Source organism: Dermacentor silvarum, chromosome 7 (genome assembly GCF_013339745.2).
Source record: "Dermacentor silvarum isolate Dsil-2018 chromosome 7, BIME_Dsil_1.4, whole genome shotgun sequence".
Taxonomy (NCBI): domain Eukaryota; kingdom Metazoa; phylum Arthropoda; class Arachnida; order Ixodida; family Ixodidae; genus Dermacentor; species Dermacentor silvarum.
This window is the reverse complement of record NC_051160.1, coordinates 96917683-96934352: the sequence shown is the minus strand read 5'-3', so window position 1 is coordinate 96934352 and position 16670 is coordinate 96917683. Positions and strand designations below refer to the sequence as shown.

General features: G+C 44.7%; 1 long non-coding RNA gene across 1 annotated transcript; it reads left to right on the top strand.

Moving 5' to 3' along the window:
• The first annotated feature begins 573 nt into the window (after positions 1-573).
• Positions 574-8252, top strand: LOC119459647 (uncharacterized). The gene is made up of 4 exons (XR_005193731.2): positions 574-742; positions 868-935; positions 3966-4139; positions 7902-8252. It is a non-coding gene; the product is annotated as an uncharacterized LOC119459647 (long non-coding RNA).
• The last annotated feature ends 8418 nt before the right edge of the window (positions 8253-16670 follow it).

The window sequence follows — 16670 nt, the reverse complement described above, 5'->3', positions numbered from 1 at the left end:
GCTGGGATACGACATTGTACAGTGAGGGTAGCTCGATATTTGAGACCGGCGAGTACGTATAATCAGCGTTACTCAAATCTCTGGTTGCTTTTCTGGCCCCACAATATGTGGGACGAGAAGTGCAAAAGTATTGACAACTGGACGCGGTGGTAGGGTAATCGATGAAACCGCGCCAAAGACGAGCAGGCCGAAAAAAAACAAGATGGTGCGCACCAACTTGTTTGCTTTGATCGTGTTTGCCTGTGGTGCTGTTTCATGATGTTATATACAAGGTATCGTGCTGATTAGTGTACAGCGTACATAGGTATTCTACGTAGTAAGGTGGTGGTGGTATATTTACTCAGCGAATAGGACATTATATTTACCCTTTCAAGATTATCACGAACGCTTTAGAAAACTGCGCGCTTCTCCTCTGCAAACAATAGTATAGCTTCAAGAAAAGCCCGGCGTGCCTACACCTGGCCATATGTCACCATTGTTCGCCAGATATAGATTCCCTCTAGAAATTTACCATAATATTGTGCAAAAATCATTGTGAATCACATCTGCAGTGCCTATATGTCACCTTTTTTTTCTGTAGCCATGACTAGCAGTGCGTACAACGTGCAAAAACTTCTGGTCTGATGACGAACGCCGGTAGCAAACAACATTGTCGATGCCTACGTTGTATTTCTGCAGAACAGGAAGTAACGCTTGTACCTGCTAAGATCTCCTGGAGAAACGTCGAGTCATTCGTCAAAACGTGAGCGATTTCTGCCTGAGACGTACAGAATAAATATATATAATAACAGTTACACAGGAACGTGCACAATTTATGTCATTAAGGAAATGAATTGCTCGCTAACAAATATTAATTGCATACCACAGGTTTGCGATGAGATTTCTACTCACTGGTCTTCTGGGGATTCTTATCGCTTTGCTTATTCCTGTCGAAGGTAAGCTACGTAGAGTGACTCTTTTATAATTCATATACTTGAGTTATATCCCACGTTTATTTCATTACATATCATAGTAAGAGAGTTTTTAATGTTTCTACTCACATGTACATCAATAATGCGCTGAGGACTTTAAGGACAGTGTTGGCCTAATTATTTCTCCGAATTTGCTTATTAGAAGACGTGTCTTCCTAAATATGCTTCTGTATAGTTTTATTGTTGTGAAGTAAGGCTTAGAAACCAGAAAACAAGATGGGTACTCAAATAATCCTATATTCCAGCGAATGTTTTCCAACCTGCAATAGCGACTAAGTAAATAGCTATAAAACTTGACATACGAAGATAAGGGATGCTGCAAAACCAGCACTGCGGAATGCAGGCGTCACATCAGGAACCACATAGTTGACAGCGCACTGAAATATAAGAACCGAAAATTATATTGCTTATAATATTATTGCGATCATGTCTTCGGAATTAAAGCTCTCTCAGATAGCGTCACCATATTTACGACCATACCAGTGTGGTGGTAAATTGCACGAAGTGTTCCTGGAAAGAACAAGGCTACTGCCAGCTAGCGCACAATTTTATCATCAGTCGATAAAATAAGGCTTTATTTGCAACAGAAAGACACCCGCGCTATGAATTTGTTCTTTACATACATGAAATTAGTAATCATGTTGACTTTTAAAAGATTGAAATATTTCATATTACCCCTGTTAACGCTTTAAGCAATGATTAAGTACTTTTCCTGCTTGGGCGGGCGCATTTGATATCACATAAAAGCAGCGCAAATGTAAATAAAAATAAAAGTTCCCATACCTTTCGACAGTTAGAAATAAAGAACGATATGTGTTATCCTTAAGGCAGCGTGTTGCGTGAGACCAATTACTAGGGCGCTAGCTTACATTCAAATTATTTTAGAGCGGTGTTGTTGCATTGCAGTGTTCGCAATCTGCATAAAATCCTTCAACACAGTTCTGTTTTATCTAACGATCCGTGAAGCAAGTAATTTTGAATTTCTGAAAAGATGCCGGTGCTTATAGGTTAGGCGGACAGCATTTTGAATGCCGCATTCAAGAACATTAGATGTGTAGGTTGTAGAGCGTTCCTTCACCTAAGTTTCGATAACGGACTATGTCTGTCAGTAGAAACACGGGGAAAATAAATTAGGGTGTAATCAAGAACAAAAATATTCTTCGAATTATGCTTTGGAGACGCGATTGCCAACGCGTATTCTATGCGCCCCGCTTCGTTGTTCGCAATACCAAAACCTGCTGAAGGCCCGCTTGTACCACTCCTAAATTGTACTTCTCAGTTTGTAATTACGTTAAAATAAAATCAAAATGCTAAGATAGTCCAATCACAGTGAAAATCGTCAATGGAGAACCCACCCACCCTAAAGGACATGTGTATCGAAGGAATAATTATGCAATTGCGGAATTCCAAATATTCGTACGTATTTTGAACGCCTCTACAATGAAAACCACTAGAACAAATTTATCTGTGCAACAAAGGAATTTAAGCATCACGGCGGCTCATTTGGTGCTTTGCTAAAAGCGCCACCGAGTGGTGCCGCCACTCTGATAGGCAGACGTCACCAAGGTGCGATAGCGCGAACCTTGGTGACGGCGCTAGTCCCGCACCTTGGAAGCATACAGATATCAGAAGTAGCCCTGGTGCAGGGCTCCAGGAATCTCTGAAGCCGTGCACTGCTGGTCGTAACGCATCCAATTGTTGCAACGGCTGACGAATACGTCGGAGTTTATGTTGCCGTGGTGATGTATCCGCAACTGACGACCGACGGCGTCTTCAAACCTATCTGCAGCAGAAGGGACGTGAATGCCAACGAAGGAAACAGTGAGGAAGATCCTGTAAGCAAACAAATCATTTTGACGGCAAGGAAAACAATAGCGGCATTCGACGAACTTCCGCTTTAGCTTCCGAAGCTCTTCCGCTTCGCCGCCTAGCATGGTGTGAATATCGGTGCAACATTGCTGGCTGCAGTTGCACATTCTGTCAGGAAAAGTGCGCGCAAAAACATTAGCGTCCCATTACACTGAGTCTATTTAGAATTTGATGGAAACGAAGACTCTTCTTGATTGCGCTTATCCTGCTCTAGTATTGAGCACTACGGCGCGTCATCTCTACAACAAAATTACATCTATAGCGAAGTATTTGGGAGTACCCGAGCATTTGGTTATAAAGGCGTTTGACTTAGTTAAAGGGAAGATAAAGGCATTAGTTGTTACTTCCACATTGAACCCGGGCCAATAGCCCTAATTGACACTCACCAAATATAAAATGCAGCGTCAATAGCAGAATTCAAAAATAAGAGCTCCTATTTTTAAATGCTGAAGTTTTAAGAAACCACTTGACCATCACCGGCTACGAATTCAGGACCCCTTTTCTTCACCTTATTTGGCTAATTGCTATATGCGATTGGCTAAGCATTACTGAGCTATTTCCTTAAATCGTAGAATTCTTGCTAATGTATCTCGCTGGTGCGTTCATTACTAGGGGGCGCCCGAGCAGTGATTAGTTTCGATGTGTTCATAAACTTGCCGAAGCCAAAAAAGTTCACAGACCTGTCATGGTTGTTGATCCAGTTGCTCAATATTTGGTACAAACGCCATCTTGCGCGGTGCTTATCAACCAATCTTCCTGCGGTTTTTTCTTCGTCTGCAATCTGGATCCTGGAGATGTTTTCGGTATTCATCAGTATGACATTTTTTTTTTTGCTTAGAAACTGTTCATTGCTGGCCGGTTACAAATTGTCCAATTATAAAATAGTAGGAACCGCGCGCGTAACTACAGATGACGCGTTTAAGATCTGAAATTGAAACTATATATTGTGAATTTGTGTGACGTTCGGCCATGGTGAACCTGCCTCCTTCTTTGAAATATCCAGCAAGCGTATAAAGCAATATTTCTTGTTTGTTGTGACTTTTCGCAAACGTGGCCATAAATGGTCTTTAGAGAGAATCGGAGTTCTTAATAAACGATGAAGCAATGTTGTGTTCAATGCTCCAGGCGTACGCAAGCGAAGAAATACGACAGGGACAGGAAGCTCAAATGGCAATGTGCATAATAGGCAATTGCAGTGCAAATCAACGAACAAGACGTGCCAATTCTTACGTCAAGGTACAACTAAGTTGACCAAGAAATTGAGGCGCCAGTGTATCGAATGCGTGAAAGCTTGTGCCGGTGAGTTTGATTTTATGTATCCTACTTCTTTCCGCGCGAAAACGACTCCTGCATTTGATAAATTCTGTGATGGCGCGCTGGGCACGGGGCATGAGGCGGCTCCAAGAGATGATAGAAAGGAAAGTTTCAGGGAAACTGAAAGGTCAGTGCAGAGTTAGGCGGAGTCACGCGTCTCTTGTTGTCCAAATTCAAGAAGCGGACCTACAGATCGAGTAGCACACTGTGGTTTCTTGACGTTGAGACAATCTCCTGGGTGGCTGTAATGGAAAAGAAACATGCTTTGAAATAGTACGTAATGGCCAAAAACAAAATGAGGAAAGAAACATTTTGTGATAACTCAAAGGAACGCTCTTTACTTTTCAAAGCGATATCATGATGCATAGAGAAAGGGACGTTTATTAAGTTTAAAAATATATATACACATAAATAAAATCAACCTCAGTGGACTTTCCGGCCAGGTGCCTAGATTAACTGGGGCGGTATTCTGTAAGAGTACAATTGCTGGACTGTCCATTTCGGCTGTCACTGATTGACTGCTGCTTCAGGTGCAGGAAGGTGCCAGCCAGTATTCTTCCTGCACGTGAAGCAGCAGCCAAGCAGCGACAGCCGAAATGGACAGTCCACTAATTGGACTCTTACAGAATACCGCCCCTGAATTCGTTCGTTCCTTATTAAGTAGAGCAGCAAGTTGTCATATATAGCTTTGTGTTGCTCAGGGGTCCCTCTTACAAGAATCTAGTCGTTTAGTGTGACAGCGTAGTTATAAAGAACGGCACACCATAGAAGAAGCATTTGCTTCACGCCTAAAGCTAGGGAAACAATGGACCATGTATCAAGGTGTTTATTGACAGGGTACGCAAGGAGTGAGAGGTCGAACTCGGTGCGGCAGTTAGAACCCTGCGAGCAGTCAGGACCGCCCCGTACGTAAAGCGGTGGTAATGCACCTGACTGACCGGCACTTCTTTGTTCAATTTCATACGCTGGAGATGCGCCGGGCTTACCGGCGCGTCTTCTTCGTTACACAAGTTTTGTTAGAATGTGAAAATATCTACCCAGCTGTCGGTTTAGGCTCCTTGAAGCCCTTGGACTCAGGGATAGCAAGAGAAAGTACACATGCCCGCAATAGAAATTTGAGACGATATGCTGCTTAGCGGCACGAAAGCAGGGAGACCACAAACAATGTAGGCGTACAGAAATAAAGTTGTCAATAGTGGTTCAGTAAGTTAGATGCTGGGAATTCTTTGTCACCCACCGACAAACCAACTCGTCCGTCCACCCGTCCGTTCGTACATCCATCCAAAAAGGCATTCATTCATCGTTACAAGCACGGATCAGGTGGCTCAGAAAGACTGGCCTACGTTTTGTGAGGTGCGTCTATTGCATGCAAAGGCGGCCTTGTTATCTTCGGCAGGTTAGTAGGGTGATTTCACGTGTGGCCGATGTCGGCGGCAGCTGACTGGAAAGGAAAAGACTGAAAAGAAAAGGAGCATGGTACTTTGGCATTTCTACGTATTGTTTCTTAGACGATGGGGAAAAGGGGGGGGGGGGGGAGGCGGCAAATATAATGTTTATTTACAATACCCCGAAGGGCCCTCATGCGAGGGAGCTAGATAGGGGGAGAGAGGACAATCTCGTGCATGTAAAATACAGCACTAGCGTTCGAAGTACAACTATTCATACAATGATTACAGTAGAAACATGAAATAAAACTACCTGAAATAAACACGCACATGTATGCCAAATGAAATAAATAGATGTGAGCAGGGGGTATATGCAGTAATTCTTCAAATCACATATCATACGTGCAAAAACAAAGAAAATAAAAACACGAGAAAGAAACATACAGGGCGACACGGGCAAGTTATTGGCGTACGGCAGAGGATGGGAAGACTTCAGAGAATTGAAAAAAACAAAACAAAACACACCCACACAACTGTAGGTGTCGTAGGTGGCGTGCATTTGTGGTTTTAGGAGAGTGGTAGCCTGCTCAGGAAGTCAGCGAGAGATCGTACACAATCTTTTTATTCGTAATCTCGCTCTGGTTATAATATTTCAAAAGTTCATGAAATAATAAAACAATGCTGTGGATTAAAACTCTGGAGGATAGCGAAAGCTCCACTTCCCTGGCTAGGCACATTATCTAGCTGTGGCCGAGGTGTGGTTTCGCAATAATATACACACATGTTTGCAATGAATAAAGCGTTTATTCATCCTTTTTATGCCTATGAAGAGACTATGGTGATGAGTAATGTAGTGAGACATGGTTGCAACTCGCAGCCGGGCCCAACTCTACTCGGGCTACGGCGGAAATGTCTCCTTTCAGGGCTCCGTAAAGGCCTAAATATAGTCCGACGTAGTGTGAACGCGCGCACAAGTTATGTCACGTTGGCGAGAACAGCGGCTATAACTCGACCGATGGTTCGACGAACTGGCGCCGCAAACGTTACCGGACGCGCACCCAATGCGCTGCGACGCCCCCGGCATCTGTGGACGCTCGCCCGCGTGCCGATAATGTCGGACTATAAACGCTCCTTAATGCTCTCTTGCGGTTTGACTTCTATTCTCAAGGTGAAAACTGTTTAGTCGCCGACGGCTGCCCGAGGTAGCGTAATGAAGCTTTCGCTTCAAAACACGCAGAAACTCGTCCGGGAGTTTGCATAAGTATGCGTAAGCATTGTGCCACCTGCTCACCTCCACGCAACCCCGCGTTATCATGTTATGAAATTATTCCGACCGCTGTGACGTCAGCGCTGCGGCGACACGTACTGCAGTTGGTGCCGCAAGCTGAATTGATGACGTAAGCAAACAACTGCGGGTGGCGGCGCCAGGTGTGCTGATGGCGTCCTGATCATTATACGCCGTTATCACTCTTTAGCGCCTTATCCATACGGGCCGAGCCATTATGAGACGCGATCAACCGTACTCCGTCGGTGGCTGCGTCTTGCGCAGCCGCGCGGGCCCTATCTTGAAAGCGATCAGCGGTGGGGACGTCGTTCAATTCGAGTTGAAGCGAGAGGCTGCACGAATGTCAATTGGCTCGCTGCTGCGGGCCCTATCTTGAAAGCGATCATTTTACGTGACCGACGGCAGGTTTCCTCGTTGGGTAGGCATAGATATGTATAAGCTTTAAAACTGAATAAGTAATTAGGCGGAAAAAAATAATCTCACGTGCTCCGAGCCACCGCAGACAACGTTAGCTTGGTTTTGTCTAGCTACGTGGCAATCGCGTATTTTTTAAATGTTGGCGTATGTTACGTGGGACACCGTGCATACATGTTATTGCTGAAAATTGTTACTACATCGCGCCCATGCAGAAAAAAATAGAGCGCGCCCATCCTCAAATGACTCTGTTTTCCAAGACATGACTGGAACCATACAATCTGCCACCTTTAAGAAATAGCAATAGTGGCCGGCCTGATCATACAGCGTTCGTGGCACCGGCTACAGTGCACGCCGCCAACAACGGCGCGAACTTTTCCTATTTGCCCTGCGAGTCCTGTCTCCTTAGCCGCATATATACGTATATGTTCAGCGCATCGCCTGTGACAGGTGTTAGTTGGCCCATATAGAAGCTGTACGCGGACACGATCTCTTCAAATTCTTTAGGGGAGCCATCGTCGTCGAATAACAGCAGTGCTCTTTTCTAAATTTTCGTTCCAACGTCATTCCTTGTTCGATTACTTTTCACCATTCGTAATTATTATTTGGTAGCCAGTTTTACCATCAAATCAATAAGCATGTGCTTTATTATTGTCTCCGCAGCTGTTGCACCTACTACAGAAGCCGATTACTACCAGAGGATCTGCGTTGGCCAATACTGAACGCGGATCTGAGAACCATGCCGCTAGAAGAGCTATTGGTCGCGTGTTTATTCGAAGCTATTTCTGAATCCCAAACACATGTAAAAATTTAGTTTACTGGACTCGACTGACGGAGGCAGATGGAACCTCAATGAAAACACCAAGGCACATTTTACTATCATCAGATCTTTTGAAAATAGAAGTACCATAACAATGAATCTTAAAAAGGAAAAAGAAACGTGCAACTGTTTTGTCCGCACATTTGCGAATGCATATCACGACTCCTTTAAATTATCTTCGCTGACATACGGCATTCGCAGTCACATCAATACAAATTAAAGTACGAAAGACATTTACACAACTAATGTACGCTACCTTCCACTTACAAATATTTGATACCTCTTCATCTTCTTGAGCAGGTCATGAAGCCTCACTCATATAAGTACACGCGAAGAATAATTGTGTCAGTCATTTTATGCCTCGGGAAGAGAAGTTCATTTTAAAGAGAAATTCAATTTTTATTTATTGCCATTGAAAGGTACCATAAACTTGCCGGTTTTTAAAGAAGCACCTTGTTTCAGCGAAATGCTGTAATATTGTGTATTCCCCATTGCGCTACTCTATAAGAATGGCGGCGTTGCATTAGTGTCCTATAGACTTGTTTTTTGTGTTTCTGCAATCTTCTCCTATTTCCCTTCCAATCTTTCTGAGCAATCAACACTTGAATGAGCGATATTGCGTTCTTATTTGCCATTTTTTTATTTTGGGTACATCGTTCGGAGTTTATAACAATTACCGATTACAAACACGCCCATTTAACTTAGCAGAAAAAATGCAGCAATTTCTCACTAACCCTGCAATCAGGTCACTAGCTACAGAGTCCACAATAGACTTTCCACAATACCGGGTTAACTGCGCGGCTGCATCGTAAAACTAGAGAAGCGCGAACATTGTTGCCCATTCACATTTGTGTAAAAGTCAACCTTGATTCCCTCCATCCTAGGCAGCACGCCGTCAAAACTTCGCTTCAAGTAATGGGAGGAGTGTTGCATGGGGTCAACATTAGCCTACGACAGAACGCAAGCAGTTTAGAAAACAAATTTTTGAGAGGGACAGTATACTAGTAATTTATGACAGTTATCGATGAGGGAGGGTAAGCCGGTAGCTGTCGTAATGTGAGGCTCAGGCAGCAGGTGAATAAGTTGCAATGACCTGAGCATGCACCACGCTGGTGTGCGTTACTACGTTTAATTGCAGAATGATTTGCTTGTGCACAGATAGCTAGCAACCATAGACTCAATCGAATCTTCTGACAACCTCACAAAGACTGATGAATGCTTTAACTCCTACTATGTCTTATTTACATCTAGTGTTATAGCTTTCGTAAAATCACTTAATTAATTGTCACATATGAATTTCTTCTTCATGATATGTTTATACTTCCCAAATGGTGGTGCGCCGGCACGTGCATGGTTTTATATGTGTGTGACTCAAATTGTAATAGCGTTCAACCTTTTGCAAAATGCCGCATCCCGTGTCCAGTGCCATTCCGGATTAGGGGCACAGTGTCGCACACTGGATGTTGTAGCGCTGGACAGGCGCCGCATACTGGAAGGCTCCGGGTACTGGTGCGAAATGCAGCTCTAGAGCAACAAATATGCGGTGCTTGGCTACCGTATGTACATATATATTTATTGAACAAAGCAGCCGGAGCATTATTATGCAATAATATAAATAAAAATAAAAGAAAACGTACCACCACCAGGATTATATCATCTGACCCACAGATACCAAGCCAAGTACATTAGCACTACCCATGCAGTTTTTTTTTCTTTATTACAATGGTATAATTGTCAACCACGTAATGACATTCAGATCTTTACCAATGTTTCATACATAACAAATATTCTATGCGGGACATCCGATGGGCTACACACTTTTGCACTTTTCCAGTTACAGAAATGAAATCAGTGACTCGCGAAAGTACTCTATACAAGGATGGGCATCAGCAGCTGCATGGCGAACATCCATGAGTGACGCCCAAATACTATGAAGAAGCAATAACATTATAATATGATATAGAAAAACCATCCTGGTTATCAAGCATTAGGTACTTTATTCGCTGTGTATTCGAAGGGAAATCTTTCTTGAAGGTCCTTTGCAAAACATCCCAGAACAACACGCCATTCCAGTATTCCAGGAACACGTGCTCAGTCGTTTCTGTTTGTGGCACAAGAAACAGTGATCACTCCATGGATCGAAGAATGCCTTTTCAGACAGCCATGTCTTAATTGGCAAAACGTCTGCATGTAATATAAAGAAAAACATTTCCCCGCACCTACTAGTTCTTTCTTTCCTTCCTTCTTTCTTCCTTCTTTCTTTCCTTCCTTCTACCTTTTTCTTTATTTATTGTCTCAGGCTGATACCCGCATATCCAATGCGGGTATGAGTCATAGTTTGTTTTAGCGTTACATCGCCAGTACAAACTAGGGTATATATGAGCTTCACTTGAAAAACCTGCTCACCGACACACAGATGACGCTACTGGCACTTTTCACCTCTATTTGAGCTGTCGGATACCTTCCATCCACATGGAAAGAAGCTGTCGTATTCCCGGTCTTGAAACAGGGTAAATATTCACCCTACATATTAAGTTATCGCCCAATAGCACTCACAAGCTGACCACACAAGTTGGCGATATTGCATTTTGCGAGACCTCTCAGAAATGGGTATTCGAGCCAACATGATGAATAAAATTGAAAGTTACTGATCACACCGTACATTTCGTGTTAGAGTTGGCAATGCTGTATCCAGGCCATTTATGCAAGAAACCGGGGTATCGCAAGGTGGGGTACTAAGCTGTACTCATTTTATCGTAAACATGAACTTCTCGCGCTCCTGTATACCGCAGAGTATGTTTTATTCGGTGTACGTGGATGACATACAGTTAGGATTCAAGTCATGCAACCTGGCCATCTGTGAGTGCTTTGTTCAGGTTGGTTTGATCAAAGTGTGTAAATGGGCAGAAGAAAATGGCTTTAAGCTAAATCCTCTTAAAAGTTCCTGCGTCCTTTTCAAACGCAAGAGAGGCTTATTTGTAGAGCCCAATGTAGAACTACACAGACAGCACGTGTTGGTGACCACAGAACACAAATTTCAATGCATCATACTGCACTCAATGCTTGCTTTAATCCCACCTATAAAGTATCTTAAAAAGAAATGGCTAAAAACAACGAACATTATTAAAATCCTGTCACACTACACATGGTGTAGTGATAGGAAGTGCCTCATGAACCTCTACAAGAGCCTCATACGATTTGACTACGGCGCCATAGTATACCAGTATCCTACGCCCAGCACCCAAAAGTTGCTGCATCTCCTCCACCACCTAGGCATCCGCTTGGCCACAGACGCTTTGAGGACAACTCCTGTGGCAAGCTTTTTCGTAAACGCAAACGAGGTGTCATTCCATCTACAAAGGACATACTCCAGCTTCGCGTATTTTCGTAAAAGAAAATGCCAACTCTGAACAATCATGCTATTCGATCGTAAATGAGATGACCAGTTCCACGCTCTTTCAGAATCGACCTGTAGCGAGAGAGCCTTTCTCGTTGCGTCTGCAGAGTCTCAGAAGGGAAGCAGTTGTACCACTCCTTGAACATCGTCTCATGCCTACAGGAACGCTCTTACCGCCGTTGCAGCGGAAGATCATAGGAGGTGACTCATCGTTTATTCAGGTGACTATGCACGCCCCAGAAGCACAGAATAAAATGCCATTCTTAGCACTTTGAGGGAAATACTCTTGACTGGAGTATTACACTGACACATCAAGATCACATGCCGGTGTGTCTTAAGAAGCACTCGACCATCTTTCTGAATGCAATGTTCTGTGCAATGAAATTAGTATTTTTACGGCTGAGGCTTACGCAGTATTATCGGCTGTTAAACTAAATAAAAATACGATGATACGAAACGTTATTAGATACACTGACTAAGTGTTGTAAGATCCTTAAGTTAATTTTATAAAAGTAAGAATCCGGTACTAAATGACCTTTATTAATTCCTGTCTGCAACATACATGTATGCTCAGCATGTCAGAATATGCTGGGTCCCTGGACACAGAGGCATCGAAGGAAATATGCTATGTCGAAATATGCTCGAAATATACTCGAAACGCTGACTACACCACCACGTAAATAGCAACAAAAGACACTACCATCTTTGCAGCTTTCCCTGTCATAGATTTGAAGCCTTTCTTAAGAAAAAAGGTTAGAAGCTATTGAGAACGTTCATAGGACACGGAAACCTCTAATCAACTTAATTTTATTAAGCCGCAGTTCGGGAATTGGCCACCCATAACGAAAACGCGACGAGCCGAGGTCATGATGTCTCGACTCATAATCGGGCACGCATATAGCACACACTCAAGCCGTTTGACCGGCAATGAGCTACCTATCTGCGTTAAATTTGGCGAGACATTGACGGTCTTGCACGTCTTGCTGGAATGTCGTGAAACTCAAGTTGAAAGAAAAATAAAAACACTTTCGTTTGCCATACCTTCAACAAATTCCATTCCATCCAGCAATGATCCTTGTTATGGAGCCCATTTTTGATAGCAAATCATTTTTAGCCTTTTAAAATGATGTTTCATTACTGCATGTTACACACACAAATGATCCATAGCACAGCCTCTTATTGGAGGCTGCTGTTGCGATTATAGTTTTGAGACCACGTGCTTCCTTGCCATTGCGTAAGCGCCCGCGTGAGGCATTAGTGCTACATGACTGTTACATTTTACTCTTACAACCACTTCGCATAACCTATGTATTATGTGCATAGCCTACCTCACATGTCATAGCTTTAATACATAAACTGCATCTTACGCATTTACAGCCAAGTTACATCTATACCATTTCTCATTGAACACTTCATCGAATACATCATACTATGTCCTGGCCCTCTTTGGCCATTATTGGCCATTGCGCAATTAAACCCCATACATCATCATCATCTTTCGAGAAGGATGGCATTGTCATTGCCTCACACGGCAGATCGCATCAGGGCAGAAGTGTTGAACTTTATTTGAATTACGTCACTGTACGTGCCAAAAACACAATCGGATTATGAGGTAGGCGAAACTGGCGCACTATAGAATAATTTGACCCCCTGGCGTTCTTTAACGAGTGCCTAAATTTAACTACACGAACGTGCTTGTTTTTTCGCCCTCGGCGAATTGTGACTGCCATAGCCAGGATCGAACCCACGACCTCAAGCAATGCCATAGCCGCAACGTTTCGACAGCGAGCACAGAAGTGTTGATTTGACGTACGACCACTCCCGTAGTGTCGCCCAGAGGCTAGTTGCTTTATTGCGGCTTCCCGTCTCCACGAAATGCAGCAGTTGTCCGCTCGACAAATCTGAATAGTGTACTTTTCTAAGAAATGGAAGAAGCGTACGGTATCGTACCTTGAAAATAACTTATCCAGTTTGTCAGCAAGTGCTGTTGTTTCTAGTTGTAACGTTTCCTCGCTTTCTTATGTCCCATTTCCTCTCTCCCGCTACGTCGGTTCTACCCAGTCTCTTCCTTCTCTCCATACCTCATCTCTACCCTTCTCCCCACCCCCCCCCCCTCCGCACTGTTGCACGTTAATATCGACACAAGGATGTGGTGCTCTCTCAAGGCGACGGTATTGTCAAAAGGTATAGCGAGGGGATCACGCGATATAGTCGACACGTCACGGTTGTACAGCTTTGTTTGCCGCTGCAGTGCCGTTTCCATTGATGTTGATATGGCTTCCATTGATATGGCTTCCGCGAGAAACTCTGCAATAGTCTTTGGTGGGTTGCGTATTACGCAACCGAACAACCTTTGCTTGACACCGCGCATCAAGTTCCTTACCTCCTTTTCTTCCGGCATGGATGGATCCGCGCGTCGGAAAAGTCGGCAGATATCTTCGACAAGCAATGCGACGCTTTCATTCGGCCGCCCAACTCTCGCCTGAATTGCAGATTCAGCTCGCTCCTTGCGATGGCGGCTGGCGTATGTGCTGAACAGCTACCGTCGGAATTCCTCCCATGTTGATAGGGCCGTCTCACGGCTCTCAAACCATGTCCGCGCATAGTCCTCGAGGGCAAAGTAGGCGTTGCTTAGCTTGCGCTCCGGAGTCCTGCCGTTGAATTCTGCGACACGCTCAAAGTGATCGAGCCAGTCCTCAACATCCTCGAAGGTGTCCCCATGGAAGGATTTGGGGATTAGTGCCTGGTTAAGGACGACCTCGGTCGGTGCGGTTGAGGAAGAAGATGGAACTCATGTACTCATCCTTCAGACTCGGTTGGGTAAAGGCTCACGCTCAGGTGGCAGTCCTTGAAGTCGAGGGCTTGTCCGTATGTGAACAGGAGTCAGCTCGACCGGACTTCGTACTGGCCTTGTAGACGGGGTTCGATCTGGAAGCGGTAGCATGTACCCAGCACCTCCACCAGAAAAATGTAACGTAGATCGAAGACGGAGTCTTGAAAAATAGACACTCCTCTTTAATGGCGGGCCAGAAGAAGAACGTGCAGCCTACGCGCTTCGTCGTCTTTCATGGCGCCGACCTTTGCGCGCGTGATCCCGTGGTGCGGGAGCCCCACATCCTTGCGTCAATATAAAGGTAAGTGCTGCAATTGCTCTAGTGCTTTTGTCAAGGTTCACGAATAATTACAGCTGTCAAGAAGGTACTGTGGCGACGCGCAGAGTGTTCTAGAGGCTGTTGCGCGCATGCGATGCGGTGTAAATGTCCAAACGAGATTTTCGTGTCGCCCTTCCCCTCTTCCAAGCTCCTGCCATGTATGTGCACGCTCCATACCCGACACGGCGTGAAAGGCAGCTAGAGCAGCAACACCAGGATCAACAGCAGCTGCAGCAATAGAAAAATCGAAGGGAAAGGCATAGAAAGCTTCGAATTAAAAATGAAAACACTGGGATAGCGTTCACAGCAACCAGTAGGTAAAAATCCGCCCTGAGAAGACAATATCGTTATTTGGAAAGACACAATGAGGTATAGCTCCAGAGCAACTGGCGGAACGCTCTGGAGCAATTCTAAACTGCGTCTGGGACCTAAGTGTGCCTAGGTGTGCCGTATCATAGATCTTGGCGAATTCATGCCAGTGGTTTACACCTTCGTACATCATGTAGACTGTCTGGGGGCTACAGGAGGAAAGATCTGCTTCAATGAATAAAAAAAAGTCAGCCATAGCCTTTGATTTTCTGCGTCTTGCGTGTCACTGAAGAGACGCATGTTTGCTTTATTTTATTGCGATAGCAATTGTATGGGCACTCGAAGCGTTCGTACCAGGGACGGGTATACCATCCCTAGAGTAGACTCTATCAAAATCCTAGGGCTTTTATTAGACTCGAAGGGCTGCAACGCAAGGTCTATAGGTCATCTCACCACAAAAACGGAGAACATTCTTAGATTAATTATGAGAGTATCCAACAAGAAAGATGGCATAGGCGAGGATATACTCCTTAGGGCTCACCATGCTTTCCTCGGGAGCCATGTCATTTACATAGTCGCGGCTCTCAATTGGACCAAAACAGAGAAGATAAATTAGACACACTCAAGCGCAAAAGTGTCAAAAAGGTGCTCGGCGTTCCAATCACGGCTAGCACAGAGAAACTCATGAAGTTGGGAGTACACAACACCACTTCGGAGTTAATTGAACCACAAAGATCAGCAAAAATTATTAGATTATCAAACTCCAAATCAGGCTGAAAACTGTTGGATGCGGCAGGCCTCCGTCCTAGTTTTTATCAGGGAGAGACCACGCAACTTGATAATAAAACAGTTCATTCCTTTATTGTAGACCCTTTTCCAAGAAACGTCCACCCACAACACAATAAAGGTCGAAGATTGGCGAGGGCTAGGGCTTCCTAAATAACTTATCCGGAACGGAGACCTTTGTTGACGCGGCGCGACACACCAGCTCTGACAAGTTTTCCGTAGCTATAGTCAATGACAGGGGAAATCTCCTCTCGGCAGCTTCGCTAAAGACGTCGTTGGTCGACGTGGCGGAACAGGCTGCTATAGCTCTCGCATTACTTGACACAACACGCACTACAGTGTACACGGACTCCCGAGCGGCAATTAGAGCGTTCGCATCGGGATTGATAGCCAAACAGGCAGCCAGGATTATCAATGACAGACCCCCCTCAGACACTATTCATCACATAGTCTGGTTCCCAGCACACACACATGGGACCAGACACATTATCGGGTCACCTGAACCCGAATGAGATAGCCCACGACTGTGCGCGAGGTTTTATATGCCGCGACGGGACGGTGTCTCGGGTGAGTTCGGGAGAGCTCTTCCACAGTGATCCTCTAGTTACTTTTCACGAAATCACATCACATTACAGAGGGGATAGGCAGAGTTTTCCCTCCCCCCATCATAAACTGAACCGATCACAATCTAGCACGCTCCGCATGCTCCAGACGGGGTCCTACCCCTCTAGGGGCTTTTTGAACAAGCTTCTCCCCGACATCGATCCAGTCTGCCAAGATTGTGGCACTGAATTTTGCTCATTAAATCACATGCTCTGGCAGTGCCCTGTGTTACAGGATTTTAAACAAGAAGAAGACTGGACGAAAGCCATCACAGATCCCAGACAAGACGTCCAACTCCTGGCTGTCCAGAGGGCCCGTGAACGAGCGGAGAGGCACGGCCTCTCTGTTCCGACATGGGACTAGCC